The following is a 16,360-nucleotide window of genomic DNA, read 5'->3' as shown; positions in this document are numbered from 1 at the left end:
AGTGGCTTCGGGGTAATGCTGAGGATCCTCTTCTGGAAGGAGTTGGCTGGATACCGTTGTTTGGTTTGCAAGAAAAGGAGGTAACGGTAACTGTATATAATCCTTTCACAGAGCCTGCCTTATTGCAGAGTTTTCTTTCGCAGTATTGTGACTACGTGAAAGTAGGAGAGCGACAGGTAAACATTTTAGGAATCTTCAACTGCAAATATGTTTTTCGAGTGAAGTTGAAGAGGGATCCTGACTGTGTGGGTGGCTTCAGGCACCCTCCTGCAAATTTCTCTGTGGCAGGTCACCGGGGTTTTTTGACCTACCCAGGACAGCCTCGTTTTTGCAGGAGATGTTTTTGTTTTGGTCATGTACAGGCAGAATGTACTAAGGGTCAGTGCTGTCGAAATTGCAGGGAAGAGGGGCATGCTGCAAATCAATGCCCTTTGCCAAAGACCTGTGATGTCTGTGGGAGTAGTACGCATATGTACAAGGACTGTCCCATGAGTGCTCCTAGGCGGTCCGACAAGGAGCAAATGGAGGAAGAGTTGGCTAGGAGGGAAAGGGCAAGAGTTGTAAAAGTGCTTGCAAAATTGAAGAGGGAGGAGGAAGAGGAAAGGAGGCGGAGTGCGAGTGGAGCCATGCCCCCTCCAGAGAGTGTGAGCCTAAGGCCGAGTTGTTCGGTAGAGAGAGAGGAGAAGAAGAAGGAGGAAAAGAAGAAGAAGAAGGAGAGGAGGGAAGACAAGGAGTTTTGGAGGGAAGTTGCACGGGTGGAGGCGCAGCTTCCTGAGATGGAAGTGCAGGTGTCTGATGTAAAGGGGCAGATGCCTGAAATGATGGCCTTGAGTGAGGCAATGGACGCCGTAGAAAGTGATGTGCGAATTTCTGGGGTTGATAGTCCTGAACATTTATCAAATCCCGAGCATATTGAGGAGTTTGAGTCTGAAGACGATAGAGCTGCAAAGAAGAGCCGGCGGGAGGGTGATGAAGGTGATGAGGAGGCGGAAAATAGTGCTCCTCAGAGAAAGATTGGCCCTGCAAGAAGAAGGAATGAGGGTGGTGAGATTAGCGGGTCAGATACTTGTTGTTCAGTCCAGATGGCGGAGGAGGATAGTGGTGACACTGGATAAGTGTTTGCCATATAATACACTAAATGTGTTATTGTTTGTGAGCTTTGGCTTAGGCCAAAGGCTTTTATTTTTTGTATAGTTTAGTTGAAGTGTTTGTAATATGGGGTTTACCATAATCTCTCAAAATGTGAGAGTGTTTAAAAATAGGTGCAGAAGAGCTGCAATTTTTGATTTTTTAGCTATGAAAAACGCATCAATTTTTTGTTTGCAAGAGTGTGGGGTGGTGGATGGTGTGAAAGGGGATGAATGGCCTTATGGGGCATCTGTATGGTCGGGGAGTGCATGTAATAAGAATGATGGTGTGGGATTTTTGGTTAAGGGGCGGGAGGTTGTTTTGAATGATTATGTGGTTATTGAGGTGGGTAGGTGTATATTAGCAAATTTTGTGTATAGAAATGTTAAATTTTGCGTTATTAATGTTTATGCACCGGTGGATAAGAATGAGCGGAAAAATCTATTTGAAAAAATTAAGTTTTTTGTGCCGGGGAGAATGCCTGTGGTGATTGTGGGTGATATGAATTGTGATGTGGGGAAAGCGAATGTGGATGCGTCTGGAAAGGTTTTATTAGATTTGGTTGGTGATTTTGGGTTGAGAGATATGCAGCGCTTGTGTAAGGTGAACCCTTTGTTAAATACTTTTTTTTCTGAGAGTGGTAAAATACAGTCTAGGTTGGATTATTGTTTTGTTTCCAAAAATATGGCTTCTATTAGTTATAAGCAGGAGAGTGTTTTGTTTTCAGATCATGTGTGCGTGTCATGTGAGGTGGATATAGATGTAAATGGGGTGTTTGGTAGAGGCTTATGGAAATTAAATAGTAGTTTGTTGGAGAATGTGGAAGTGAGAAAGATGTATGCAAGACAATATAAGGAGTGGTGTAAGGGTAAGAGTGGTTTTCGGGATGTGTGTGATTGGTGGGATTGGGTTAAAAAACAGACAAAATCTTTCTTTAAAGATTTAGGTTATAAGGTTGCTGCAAGTAAAAGAGGAAAATTTGTAGGTTTAAATGCGCGTTTAAATTTATTATATAAATTAAGGGAAGGTGGAGTGGTGGTGGAGGAGGAAATTTTGTCGGTTAAAAAGGAAATTCATGAATTTTTGATGGAGAGGGGAAGGAGTATTGTTTTTAGGTCTAAGGTTGATAAATTGGAGCATGATGAGAAATGCTCACGTTTTTTTTTCAAAAAGGTTTTTGGGGAGAAACAAAGTATGAATGTGCTGTGTGGGGCTGATGGGAGGGAAGTATGTGGGGAGGATATGTGTGAGGAAGTAGCAAAGATTTATGAGGATCTGTATGCGGTGAAGTGGAGGGATGGAAATTTGGAAAATGAAGTGTTGAGTGTGCTAGAGAATAAGTTGAGTGAGGTAGAGAAAGGGAGTGTGATGAGTGAGTTGACTGATGATGAGGTATGGAAGGTGATGAATAGTATGGCGTTAAATAAAACGCCGGGGGAAGATGGTCTTCCGGTAGAGTTTTATCGAGTGATGTGGGAGGTGATTGGTAAGGATTTTGTGGAGGTTTGTAAATATATGTGGGCAAATGTGAAGGTAGCTGAGAGTATGCGTGCGGGAATAGTTGTGTTAATACCAAAGAAAGGTGATCTGAGAAATATAAAGAATTGGAGACCGATAACGTTATTAAACTGCGATTATAAGATCTATGCAAAAGTAATGGCAAATAGAATGCGTGATGTGATAGGGAGTGTGATTGGGGATGAACAGTGTTGTGCGGTGCCTGGAAGGCGTATACATGAGTGTGTGTGCATGTTGAGGGATTGTTTGTGGGATTGTAAGAGTCGCAAGAGAGGAGTGTTTTTGTTAAGTTTAGATTTTGAAAAAGCGTATGATAGGTTGTCGCATAGTTTTTTGTTTAGAGTGTTGTTAAAAATGGGTTTTCTGGCTGAGTTTGTTGGGAGAGTGAGAAGTCTATATAAGAATACTTATAGCTGTGTTTTGATGAATGGTTATGTTGGGAGGAGAGTGAATGTTTTTTCGGGTGTGCGTCAGGGGTGCCCTTTGTCCCCTGTGGCTTTTATTTGTGCTATTGAGCCGTTGCTGTGTATGTTGAGAAAGGATAAGGTGATTCGGGGTGTACAAGTGCCGGGTGGAGGGGGTAGGGAATGGAAGGTTAGTGGCTATATGGATGACGTGTGTGTATTATGTGATTCGGAATGTTCAGTGGGGCGGGTAAAATTGTTAGTGTCTATTTTTTGTGGTGCGTCTGCTTTTAAAGTTAATTGGGAGAAAAGTGAATGTAAGAGTTTTGGGGGAGGATCTTTGAGTAAGGATGTTGGTGTGAATGAAGTAAAAGGGCCTATCAAGGTGTTGGGTGTAAAGTTTTCTGAGAGTCTGGATGGGAAGGAATGTTGGCATGATGCGAAAGAGAAAGTTGAAAGGAAGTTGTGTTTTTGGAGGTTGAGAAACCTTACCTTCTTTGGGAAAATTTTGATTATAAAGAGCGTGGTGTTGCCTATTTTTTTGTATATCGCTCTGGTTTTTCCACCAGGGCATATGTGTCTGAGGGGGTTAAATAGGGTATTGTTTGTTTTTTTATGGAATTCTAGAATGGAGAGGGCTAAGAGAGAAACTTTGATGAAGCATTTGGAGAAAGGTGGTTTAAATTTTCCTAACCTTGAAGTGTTTTTTGGTGTAAATAGCGTGGTGTATGTGTTGAGGATGATTAGGGCGGAAGGAAAATATTCATGTATGTGTAGATATTTGTTTGGGGTTTATTTGTTTCGTTTAAAGTGGTGGGAGAGAGATTTGCGGTGTCCGGTGGCTTTTGAAGTGCCTGTATGGTATGTGTGGGTTTATAAATTCTTGGTGAAGTATGAGCTGTGTGATGTGGATATTAGGTTGTTGAGTAATAAGAAGGCTGTGTATAGGATGATTGGGTGTAGAGAGATGGAGTGTGGAATAAATATGGTTAGAGGGTCGGATGTACAGGAGGTGTGGAAGAGGGTACGAATGGATGGTATGACAAATAGACAGAGTGAGATTGTGTGGCAGTCATTGCATGGAGTGTTACCTGTTAGAGAATTTCAAAGGAACCGTGGTTTGGTGAGAAGTGAGATGTGTCCGAGAGAGGGTTGTGGTGGAAGTGAGAGTGTGATACATGTTTTTTGGAATTGTAAGTATGCTAGGAATGTGATTGCAAGAATGGGGCCTTTATGTAAAGAATTGGGTGGTGTGAGTCTGTTAACTTTTGAGGTGTTCATGTTTGGTTTGGGAATGTGTGATGGGGAGAGAGGAAGAGTGTTGTGGTTAATGCTTGCGTGTATAAAGGAAGTGTTATGGGATGTAAGGAATGTGTATGTTTTCAAGAGAAAAGCTATTTTAGTTAAGGATTGTGTGAAGGTGATTTTGGGGAAATTGTATGTTTGTTATTTGTGGGAGGTGAAGAAGAGAGGAGAGCTTGATGCTGAGGGCATTTGGAAGGTAAAGAAGTGGAGATATTTTGTTAATACTTCTTGATTTGTTTTTTCTGTTTTGAGTAAATATGTATTTTGTAAAAGAAAGAATTTTTCCGATGATGATGGGAACGGCTTTTTGTGTTTGTTTTTTGACACAGCTGTTTGGGTATGTTTCTTCGGTTATGGTTTTCTAGACCGTGAAATTCCCCATCTGAGGGAGATAAAAAAAAAATAAAAAAATAAAAAAATAAAAAAAAATCTGTTCTTATCAGTTTAATATCTGATACGTCCCCTATTTGGGGATCATATATTAAATGGATTTTTGGAACAGGGAGATGGAAGAAGAGCTTGCTCTGTCCACTCCACGCATTGACCCGTTATTGCAGTATCTCCGGGACCAGTGCACTCCTTCTCTGATCCAGTTTCTAAAAACAGATTGAATTGAAATCAGCGCGAGTTGTCTTTTAACCCTTTATGTGGTGAATTGATTTCAGGGTCAAAGAAGCACTTTTCTCAGGCCAAGTGTAGCATTTTGTTTGATTTCTCCTGGCCAATTGCAACATTTTCTGCGCCTTGCCTGGCCTTGCTTTCACCTATGTCTGTCAAACATTGCATTGCATTCAATATGCAATCAATCAATCAATCAATCAATTTGTCTTTACTGGTTGCTGCAACAGGTGTGTTAAGATTTAGGCCTTTCTTACAGTGTTGCAAATATACTGTGTCGGCTACCAAACTAGGCCCCTGCTGTCTGTCAGCACTTGCTATTTAAATTGAAGTATCCAATGAGTAGTTCTGCCATACATACTGCATTTCTGACCGCAGGAATTCTTTTTTGAAACATTGTCTCCCTCTTGTGGACCACCGGCTTTTCAATGCGTTGTATTATATGCATTTTTAAAAGAAAAAAATAAGTAAAAATGGTGCCTGTGCTGATCTTGAATAGGCTTGTCTTGTCCATCTACACCTGTGTGTGTGAGCATTCTAATGCTTTTCACCAACCAGGTGCGCTGCCCGCAGTAGATAGAATCTTAGCACGGAACATTCATGTGCTGTCACAATGGGGCTGGCTGGAGGGTGTGGTCAAAGTAGGCGGAGTTATGCAGATTCAAAACGCGTCGTGCACAGCTTGAACAAACACTCACACACAGACAGACAGACAGACAGACACACACTCTCCGTCTCTCACACACAGACACACATACACAGCAGAACTGTCATTGACAGCAGAACTGTCATTGAGAAGGCCTCCAGAGTTTCTGAAAATGTCCTCCCTGCGGCAATCTTTTGCTCTGTCTCCACAATGGGTATTGGTGGTAGGCCTTGGTGCGGCCCACGGGGCGCAGCGGCTTCATTATCGCTTCTCGGCCTTTTGGCTAAGATCAAGTGTAGTGGCTTGATTGTTGCTGCACTTGGTCTGGCCTGAGGTGCCCAGGGTACCCGACTCCTTGGCCTGGGGGGATCGTTGCATTTAACAGTGTGACTTCACCCCCCTGCTGCTATTGGGGAGTCGGCTTAGTCCCTGGGCAACGAGAGGCGATCACCTACCTGACACCTTTGGTGTTGAAGGTTTGTTTTTTGCTGAATACGTGGAGTACGTTTCGGGAGGAAGATGACTTCAGGAGAAGAGATGAACTATGTGCCGGAGTTTGCCAAGGTCCGGAATACGATACGTTTGGTGGTTCGTGAGGATTTTCGTGGACGTAAGGATTTTCAGTTTGTGATGAAAGAGGTCATTTTGGATCTGTTCAAGGTAAAGATAGAAGATGTTATAGCTATTATGGACTACCCCAAGAGGGGTGTGTATGATATTGTCTTTCAAGATAAATTCAGATATGAGGAATATCTAAGAAGAATGACAGAAGATAAAGATGGAAGACTGGAGGGGATAAATGTGATCCCACATTTCCCTTTAAAGGAAAAATTAGTTATTATAAAGATGTATTCACCTTTGGTAGAGGAAGAGGACATTATTACCTTTTTGTCTTTTTTTTGTAAATCGGTTGTGCCAAAGGGAAAGATATTGAATGAGTTTGGCTTTTGGACATCTAAGTGGAGATTTTTGGTTCATTTTAAAGTGGATAGTCAGGGGGAGTTGTTCTATCCCCCAGCAAGATTCAAGATTGGGAGTGTTAATGGGGATTTCTTCTTTAATGGCTTACCTATTTGCTGTAGGATCTGTGGGCGATATGGTCATGGCAAAGATGCGTGTCCATGTGATGTTTGTGGCTTCTGTAAGATGTCAGATCACGTCTCAAGGGACTGTAAGAATCGAATGAGATGTAATTTGTGTTTTGATTTAACGCATGTGTTTAAGAACTGTTCAAAAAGGAAGAAGGCAAAGGATGCTACTGGTAAAAAACATGTGGTGACTGATGAAACTAAAAAAGTACAGAAAGAGAATGGTGTGAAACTGGATGAAGGTAAAAAATCATGTGAGAAGAAGGTGGAAGAGAGTGTGGAGGAGGTGGATGAAAGCGTTTTTGAAGAAGCTGCTTCTAATACCATAAATAATTGTACTGTAAGTGATCTTGAAGGTGCTGGTATGGAGGAAGAGGGTTTTGAGAGCAGTGAGAGCACAGGGGATGATGTGTCATCACAAGCGTCGGAGACAGAGAAGGATTTTGAGGAGGAAGGTGAAAAAGAAGAAGGTCTATGCATGAGAGTGACAGATGAAGATATTAGGAGAGCGCAAAATGGTGGTATGAACTTTCATGATATATACTCCAGAGTAATGAGTTTGCTTAGGAGTGACATGGAACTATTCTTTAGGTCCTCCAAAGTTCCTTTGGAGGATAGAGAGCCTGTGAGAACTCATTTCAATAGGAGAATGAGCTATTTGGATGGTGTATATCTACAAAAAATGGCTTATTATGCATGGAAGAGTGGTATGCAGCCTTATTAAGGCGTTTACGTTACTTAATATATAGATATATATGTTAAGAATTAAAATGATAAATTAACTTTTCTTCTTGAACACAATGATGGATTTGGTCCATCATTATTTATAATCGTGATGGGACTTGTAATCTGAGTGTAAAGGAAATGAAAAAAAAAAAAAAAAAAATCTGTTCTTATCAGTTTAATATCTGATACGTCCCCTATTTGGGGACCATATATTAAATGGATTTTTGGAACAGGGAGATGGAAGAAGAGCTTGCTCTGTCCACTCCACGCATTGACCCGTTATTGCAGTATCTCCGGGACCAGTGCACTCCTTCTCTGATCCAGTTTCTAAAAACAGATTGAATTGAAATCAGCGCGAGTTGTCTTTTAACCCTTTATGTGGTGAATTGATTTCAGGGTCAAAGAAGCACTTTTCTCAGGCCAAGTGTAGCATTTTGTTTGATTTCTCCTGGCCAATTGCAACATTTTCTGCGCCTTGCCTGGCCTTGCTTTCACCTATGTCTGTCAAACATTGCATTGCATTCAATATGCAATCAATCAATCAATCAATCAATTTGTCTTTACTGGTTGCTGCAACAGGTGTGTTAAGATTTAGGCCTTTCTTACAGTGTTGCAAATATACTGTGTCGGCTACCAAACTAGGCCCCTGCTGTCTGTCAGCACTTGCTATTTAAATTGAAGTATCCAATGAGTAGTTCTGCCATACATACTGCATTTCTGACCGCAGGAATTCTTTTTTGAAACATTGTCTCCCTCTTGTGGACCACCGGCTTTTCAATGCGTTGTATTATATGCATTTTTAAAAGAAAAAAATAAGTAAAAATGGTGCCTGTGCTGATCTTGAATAGGCTTGTCTTGTCCATCTACACCTGTGTGTGTGAGCATTCTAATGCTTTTCACCAACCAGGTGCGCTGCCCGCAGTAGATAGAATCTTAGCACGGAACATTCATGTGCTGTCACAATGGGGCTGGCTGGAGGGTGTGGTCAAAGTAGGCGGAGTTATGCAGATTCAAAACGCGTCGTGCACAGCTTGAACAAACACTCACACACAGACAGACAGACAGACAGACACACACTCTCCGTCTCTCACACACAGACACACATACACAGCAGAACTGTCATTGACAGCAGAACTGTCATTGAGAAGGCCTCCAGAGTTTCTGAAAATGTCCTCCCTGCGGCAATCTTTTGCTCTGTCTCCACAATGGGTATTGGTGGTAGGCCTTGGTGCGGCCCACGGGGCGCAGCGGCTTCAGTATCGCTTCTCGGCCTCATGGCTGCGATCAATCAGTCTAACTGAGAGATTGTAGTCAGGTCGGGTGCTTTCGGTACCCTCTCTCTCGGCCTGGGGGGATCGCTCCTCTTCGGAGGGGCTTCACCCCCCTGCTGCTATAGGGAGAGAGGATTAGTCCGGAGCAACGAGTTGCGATCGCCTTAAAAGGGCGCTAGCCTTTTTTTGTGTGTTTACAGCTGGAGTTCTTTTTCGGAAGGATGCCGGCTGCACTTACCTTTGCATCGGGAGAACCCCGGATGAGGAACACGGTCCGTATCGAGGTCTTGGAGAGATACAGGAAGGAGAAAGAAATCCGCTACGTTTGCAACACCGTCCTTCTTGGGATCCTGGAGTTCGGCAGAGAGGACATCTTCTGTTTTCAGGACAATGAGCAGAAAGGTACTTATACTATTACCTTTAGGAGCCATGGTTGTTGTCAGCAGTTGGTCCAAAAGGTGAATGACAACATCTGTGCTGATGAACTGGAGGGCCTGGTCTTCTCCCTGCTTTTCGTCCAAGAGGAGGTACAAATGATTGTTTTCTTTCCAAATCCTTTTGTTGAAGTATTGGACATTTTAACCTGTTTGCGTCGCTATTGCGATGAAGTAACCTTTCAAGGGAATGTTAAAAACGCCGTTGGTTTCTGGTGTGGCAAGCGGAAATTCCTGGTGCGGCTGAAGAAAAATCCTGAGGGCTTTGGAGGAACAGAGCATCCCCCCTCTACCATCACCATTGGGAAGAGCCGTGGCTACTTATTCTACACAGGTATGCCTATGTATTGCAGGAACTGTGGCAAGATGGGGCATACCCAAGGTAATTGTGTGGAAAGAAGGGCATTCCGCTGCAATAATTGTGGCCAACTCGGACACTTAATGAAGGATTGCCCTCAAAAGAAGGCTTGTAACCTATGCGGGGAGGATGGACATATGTTTCGAGGATGCCCACATAGGACCAAAGTCCGTACATATGCAGAGGCGGCTGAGAGACCCGTGCCAAGGCAGGAACCAGCTATTGTCCCGGTCCATGCTGTGCTGAATATCCCGGAGACCGGAGTAAGGCCTGAGCCAAGTCCCACTGTTCCTACAGCAGGGGAGGTGGCTGAGAAGGCCAAGGGCGCAGAGGAGAAGGTGGGGACGGAGCAGGAGTGTGGTGGCCCTCAGGGAGGCCCTCCTGTGTCGAAGTCCCGGAAAAAGGGCGGAGGGCGGACCACCCAGAGACTGGAGCAGGGGGACTCTCCCGTTGGGGAGGTAACCCTTGTGTCGAAGGTCTCGAATGAGGCTGGTGTGTTGGAGCAGAGCGCCCCCAACTATGTTGGCGGTGGGGGGCACTGTGGCGAAGACCCCAGTCTTTCCCAGGGACTCGAGCCAGCAGACCACAGTTTTTTCTCCTACAGGTGATGGTGTGGATACGGTCATCGTGTCAGATCTGGAGGTCCCCCAGGAAGTAAGAGGCCATGTAGCTATCACAGAGGACGACTGCACGAGTGAGCTGCCTGAGCCGACTGGAAAGAAGCTGCGGGGGGATACTCTTCTGGAGGCCAATCCAGAGTCTCCGGATGTGTGTTTTCCCAGCGGAGACATGTGGCTGAACACGGACTCTTCTGGGTATCCATTACCTGGTTCCTCGGATCCCCGGAACATTGACTCTTTTCCTCCACTGCCAGATGTGTTTGATGAGTTCATGGAAACCATTGAGGATAGCTCTCCTCCCCCATGACATAAATGCCATCCATGAGGTGTCTCTCACTTAATGTGAGATCTCTAAAGAGCCCTGTCCGCAGGGCTGCTCTTTTTGATTTTTTTGAAACATTAGACTTTGACATATGTTTTTTACAGGAGTGTGGTCTGCAGCATGGAATCCGGTATAACGAGATAAAAAAGGACTGGAAACTAGGGCCCTCTGTATGGTCGGGCTCAAACGAGAACAAGTCTGCTGGTGTGGGTCTGCTCTGCCGAGGTAATAACATCATCATCTCCTCTGTTACTGAGATTGTACCCGGCAGAGCTATCCTAGTACATTTGTGTTTTAATAATTTTAATTTCCGTGTCATTAATGTGTACGCTCCACCAGATAAACAGGAGCGTATACGTTTGTTTGAAATTTTACCGGTTTTCTGTGTAGGGTCATCTCCTCTCTTAATAGCCGGGGATTTTAATTGCCTGAATGTGAATGAGCGCCGAGGAGGGGGTGACCCAATCCGTAAGATAGATAAGTCGTGTTTTTTACTAAATAGCTTGCAGACTGATTTTAAGTTATGCGATGCCTGGAGGTCGCTTTCGCCGACGGACCCAGGATTTACATGGTCCGGTCGGGGAGTGGCTTCCACGATCGATTTTATGTTTTTATCTGAGGATTTTAGCCCTGTACAATTTGTTTTAATGCCTAATTTACTCTCTGATCATAAAATTTTAAGCTTAAAGATAGAGTATCAAGGAGAGCTGAGGATAAATAGAGGTTTATGGCGCCTGGGAGTCCATTTGCTGGAAGACCCTCAGGTGAGGTCAGACTTCTGTAACGCCTACCAGGAATGGAGACAGCTAAGGCCTCCATATATTAAAATCCTATCCTGGTAGGAAGTGATCAAAGATAAAATAAGGTTTTTTTTTATCAGGGCTGGAAAGAGGAAGGCGCGGCTGAAAAAGCAGATTTATGTAAATTTAAATATGAGACTGCAAACTCTCCATAAATTTAAAGAGATAGGACTAGAGGTGGAAGATGATATTGCAAGCCTAAAAACTGAAATACAATTGTGCCTAGATCAAAAAGGTAAAGAAATAATTTTTAATTCCAAAGTGAAACATTTAGAAGAAGGTGAGAAGTGTACACGTTTCTTTTTTAAAAAAGTGATGGAGAAAAAGGAGACGATCACCTGTCTTGATGGAGAAACAACTGTGGAAGGTATGAAGAAGGTGGCTTTTAATTTTTATAGAGACCTTTTTAGTAAAAAAAGTGTAAATAATGTGTTTTTACAAGATGCTCTTAATATCCTAGATTTTAAGTTAAGTTCTGTAGACCAGGGGTTTTTAATAGATGATGTCAGCATGGAAGAACTTTTTAGTGTTTTTAAAAGTTTTTCAAAAGGGAAAGCCCCAGGAGCAGATGGTCTACCTGTTGAATTTTATTTGACTTTTTGGGATGTTTTAAAGGAGGATCTTTTAGCACTTTTTAAAGAGGTTTTTATGTGTTCAGAGCTGCCGAAGTCATGGAGGAGGGGGATAGTGTCCTTAATTTATAAGAAAAAGGGCGCTCGTGATGACCTCAAGAATTGGAGGCCTATCACCCTCCTCAACATGGATTATAAAGTTTTAGCCAAAATTATTGCTTGTCGTTTTAAAACTGTTATTAATAAACTGATACAACCCGAACAAGTATGTGGAGTACCAGGGAGGAATATTGCTGAGATTTTAAATGTGATCAGAGATGTAATATGGTACTCTAGGGATAGAAGTCAGAGCCTGGCCCTGTTGGCGCTGGACTTTGAAAAGGCGTTTGACAGGGTCTCGCATGAGTATCTTTTTAAAGTTTTAAAACAAATGGCGATCCCCGACATGTTTTTATCTCGTATTATGATTTTATATAATAATGTGTTTTCTCAAATTTCTGTCAATGGCTTTTTAACAGATTTTATCCCGTTGGAATCCGGAGTGAAGCAGGGGTGTCCATTATCCCCAATTCTTTTTATTTGTGCTATGGAACCCCTGCTGTGTATGATCCGGAGAGACAAAGTGGTCCGAGGGGTTCCTATTCCGGGTGGAGGAGGGGCCCAAGTCAAAGTATTTGCCTACATGGATGATGTTACTGCCATCTGTACAGATCCTGCTTCACTCCGGAGAGTGGTAATGTGCACCAATTTTTTTAGTCAGGCTTCAGGTTTTAAAATGAATTTTAATAAAACTGAATGTTTGATTTTGGGTTCCTGGGATACAAATGACCTACCAGCAGTGAAATTGAAGCACGACAATGTTAAAATCTTGGGAATTGTATTTGACGCTAAAAATGATGGACACGTGAGCTGGGAGGAGGTACAACATAAAATAGTGAAAAAACTCTCCTTCTGGAATTTGAGAAGCTTGTCAATTGAGGGAAAAATTTTAATCATTAAATCTGTTTTGTTGCCAATGATGCTTTATATTGCCATGGTATATCCTCCTTCTGAGTTGATGCTAAAAAAACTAACTCGATGTATCTTTATGTTCATTTGGGGATCAAAAATGGAAAAGCTGAGGCGAACGGAGATGTATAAAAAACAACAAAATGGAGGAAAAGATGTCCCTGACTTGCATCTGTATTTGTATGTAAATTTCTTTTGTTTTTGTTTTAAAGTTTTTAACACTAATTCTACTTTTAGTCTGTTTTTAAAATATACTTGTGGTTTTATTTTTAAAAAATGGTTCAGACCATGTTTATCAGCACCCATTTTATTATGCCCGCCCAAGCATTTTATTGTTTTAGAAAAGGTGATAAGGACTCATAAATTAAAGGACTTGGATGCCGATCTCCTTCTGGACAGAAGAAAATTGATGGTTCATCTGAGAAGAGAAGAAGGAGTGTCCCCTGTGAGCAACTTCTCATGGAGTAGATCCAAGCGTGTGTGGAGGAACGTCTTTGGAAAATTCTTGGCCAACATTCACAAAGACCTTGCATGGATGGCTGCCCGCCAGTGCCTCCCAACCAGAGACTTCCAGCATAGGAGAGGCCTGGCGGCGCGGGCAAAGTGCCCAAGAGACTCTTGCCGAGAGGATGAGACTGTTTTACACCTTTTTTGGAACTGCTGTTTTGCACAAGAACTTTGGGGGAGATTTGGGATACTTTTAAAATGGGTTTGTGGTCTTAAAGATTTTAGCTATGAGTATGTTTTATATGGACTTTTTAATTGCCCCACTACACACCAGTTCAAAATATGCTGGTGTATAATAAACTGTGCCAAAAATGCAATCTGGAAAGTGAGAAACATTCTACTTTTTAACCGTGATTTTATCTCTGTTAATGATTGTATTAAATTGGCTTTTAGTGAAATGTTTATTTATTTTTTAAAAGATGTTAAAGATGTGGGGAAGAAAGAAGCGAATCGTAGATGGTGTTTTTATATGTGGAATACTGTTTTATATTAAGTTGTTTCATGTTGTTGTATTTTATTATTGTAATTTTTTATGTTTCTTTTGCACAAAAGGTTTCAAATTTTCTTGTTCTATGTCTTATGACTAAATAAAATTTTGTTGAAACCTTATCTGTTCTTATCAGTTTAATATCTGATACGTCCCCTATTTGGGGACCATATATTAAATGGATTTTTGGAACAGGGAGATGGAAGAAGAGCTTGCTCTGTCCACTCCACGCATTGACCCGTTATTGCAGTATCTCCGGGACCAGTGCACTCCTTCTCTGATCCAGTTTCTAAAAACAGATTGAATTGAAATCAGCGCGAGTTGTCTTTTAACCCTTTATGTGGTGAATTGATTTCAGGGTCAAAGAAGCACTTTTCTCAGGCCAAGTGTAGCATTTTGTTTGATTTCTCCTGGCCAATTGCAACATTTTCTGCGCCTTGCCTGGCCTTGCTTTCACCTATGTCTGTCAAACATTGCATTGCATTCAATATGCAATCAATCAATCAATCAATCAATTTGTCTTTACTGGTTGCTGCAACAGGTGTGTTAAGATTTAGGCCTTTCTTACAGTGTTGCAAATATACTGTGTCGGCTACCAAACTAGGCCCCTGCTGTCTGTCAGCACTTGCTATTTAAATTGAAGTATCCAATGAGTAGTTCTGCCATACATACTGCATTTCTGACCGCAGGAATTCTTTTTTGAAACATTGTCTCCCTCTTGTGGACCACCGGCTTTTCAATGCGTTGTATTATATGCATTTTTAAAAGAAAAAAATAAGTAAAAATGGTGCCTGTGCTGATCTTGAATAGGCTTGTCTTGTCCATCTACACCTGTGTGTGTGAGCATTCTAATGCTTTTCACCAACCAGGTGCGCTGCCCGCAGTAGATAGAATCTTAGCACGGAACATTCATGTGCTGTCACAATGGGGCTGGCTGGAGGGTGTGGTCAAAGTAGGCGGAGTTATGCAGATTCAAAACGCGTCGTGCACAGCTTGAACAAACACTCACACACAGACAGACAGACAGACAGACACACACTCTCCGTCTCTCACACACAGACACACATACACAGCAGAACTGTCATTGACAGCAGAACTGTCATTGAGAAGGCCTCCAGAGTTTCTGAAAATGTCCTCCCTGCGGCAATCTTTTGCTCTGTCTCCACAATGGGTATTGGTGGTAGGCCTTGGTGCGGCCCACGGGGCGCAGCGGCTTCAGTATCGCTTCTCGGCCTTTTGGCTAAGATCTGTAGTGGGTCTTACCGGATGGCTGTCTGAGCGTTGACTCTTGGCCTTGTGGCATCGCCGTTTTACGGCTTAAGCCACATGCTGCTTTAGGGAGTTGACCAGAGGACACGACTAGCGATCATGGGACGTCTTCGTTACGCAGGGCCCGGAGAGGCTCGTGTGAAATTCGGAATCCAGATCGATGTGGAGGAAGGAAAAGAAGAAATCGTCAATCTCAGCTTTGTGGTGTGGAAGGTCCTGTTTGAAGTTCTCGGTGTGAGGAAAGAGGAGATTCTGTGCCTGCAGCAGTTTAAGCGCAAGTATAACCTTGTTTTGATTTCGATGGCTGCATGTAATAATTTGTACGAGTCCCTGAAAAGGAACCTGGAGCATCCATACCTGGATGGGCTGTCTTTTGTCATTTTGTATGGTGCTAAGGAGATACCTCTGACAATTTTCATGTACAACCCACATGTACAGCTGGAGTTGATTTACGCCTTTTTAAGGAGGCATTGTTCCATCTGTAAAGCTGCTGTTAAAGTTATGAATGAAGAGGATTTATGGTCGGGGAAATACCGACTAATGGTCACATTTCGTGAAAGCCCGGATGAGCCAGGGGGTATCCACTATCCTCCTTTGAATTTTACAATTGGTCGGGAGAGAGGTTATCTCTTTTTCCCTAATGCACCTATGTTTTGCCGGCATTGCAGGAGGTACGGGCATACACAAGAAGCTTGCAACATAGACACTATCTGCAGGAAATGCAATGAGGAGGGCCATGTCTCCTCTGATTGTAAAAACACCATTGTCTGTAACCTCTGTGGAGAGAAGGGGCACTCTTTCAGAGACTGCAAGTCACGCCCAGGTTCTTATGCAGCTGCAGCGGGGAGGAGGAGTGCACATAGGTCTCCGGCTCCAGCAGGTATGCCATCGTCTGCACCGCTGTCCACCGCGGCTTTCCTGGATGAGGAGGAGGCACAGGAATGTTTCCCTGAGAGGGTTCGTGTTAATGAAAGAGGCAATATGGAGTTGGCACCTGAGCCTCCAGTACAGCAGGCTGTCTCTGTTGCCTCAGATGACAGCGATACTGAGACTGTAACTGGGGAAGGAGGTATGGAGGTATCCCTGGGGGAGGACCCGGAGGTTGGCATGGCGGCCACATTGCAGGGGGAAGAGGAGATAAACTTGTCAAAAACACCAAATCTGGATTGGAGTGGGGAAGTGTCAGACCCTGAGATGGAGGAAGGTCAGGGGGATTTTGGCTTTCAACGGAAGGATACTAGCTCTGATGAGGAGGAAGGTTCTTCTGTCAAGAAGAAGA

General features: G+C 43.1%; 3 pseudogenes; all 3 read left to right on the top strand.

The window, feature by feature from the left end:
* Positions 1-4,729: 4,729 nt before the first annotated feature.
* LOC143770707 (U2 spliceosomal RNA) lies at positions 4,730-4,937 on the top strand (annotated as a pseudogene).
* A 2,589-nt stretch (positions 4,938-7,526) lies between these two features.
* Positions 7,527-7,746, top strand: LOC143770672 (U2 spliceosomal RNA; annotated as a pseudogene).
* Positions 7,747-13,886: 6,140 nt separating this feature from the next.
* On the top strand, positions 13,887-14,087 carry LOC143771260 (U2 spliceosomal RNA; annotated as a pseudogene).
* Positions 14,088-16,360: the final 2,273 nt, after the last annotated feature.

The sequence above is a fragment of the Ranitomeya variabilis genome, chromosome 4, assembly GCF_051348905.1.
Source record: "Ranitomeya variabilis isolate aRanVar5 chromosome 4, aRanVar5.hap1, whole genome shotgun sequence".
In the NCBI taxonomy this organism is placed as follows: Eukaryota; Metazoa; Chordata; class Amphibia; order Anura; family Dendrobatidae; genus Ranitomeya; species Ranitomeya variabilis.
The sequence above is the reverse complement of the archived record's forward strand: the minus strand, read 5'-3'. Positions and strand labels throughout refer to the sequence as shown.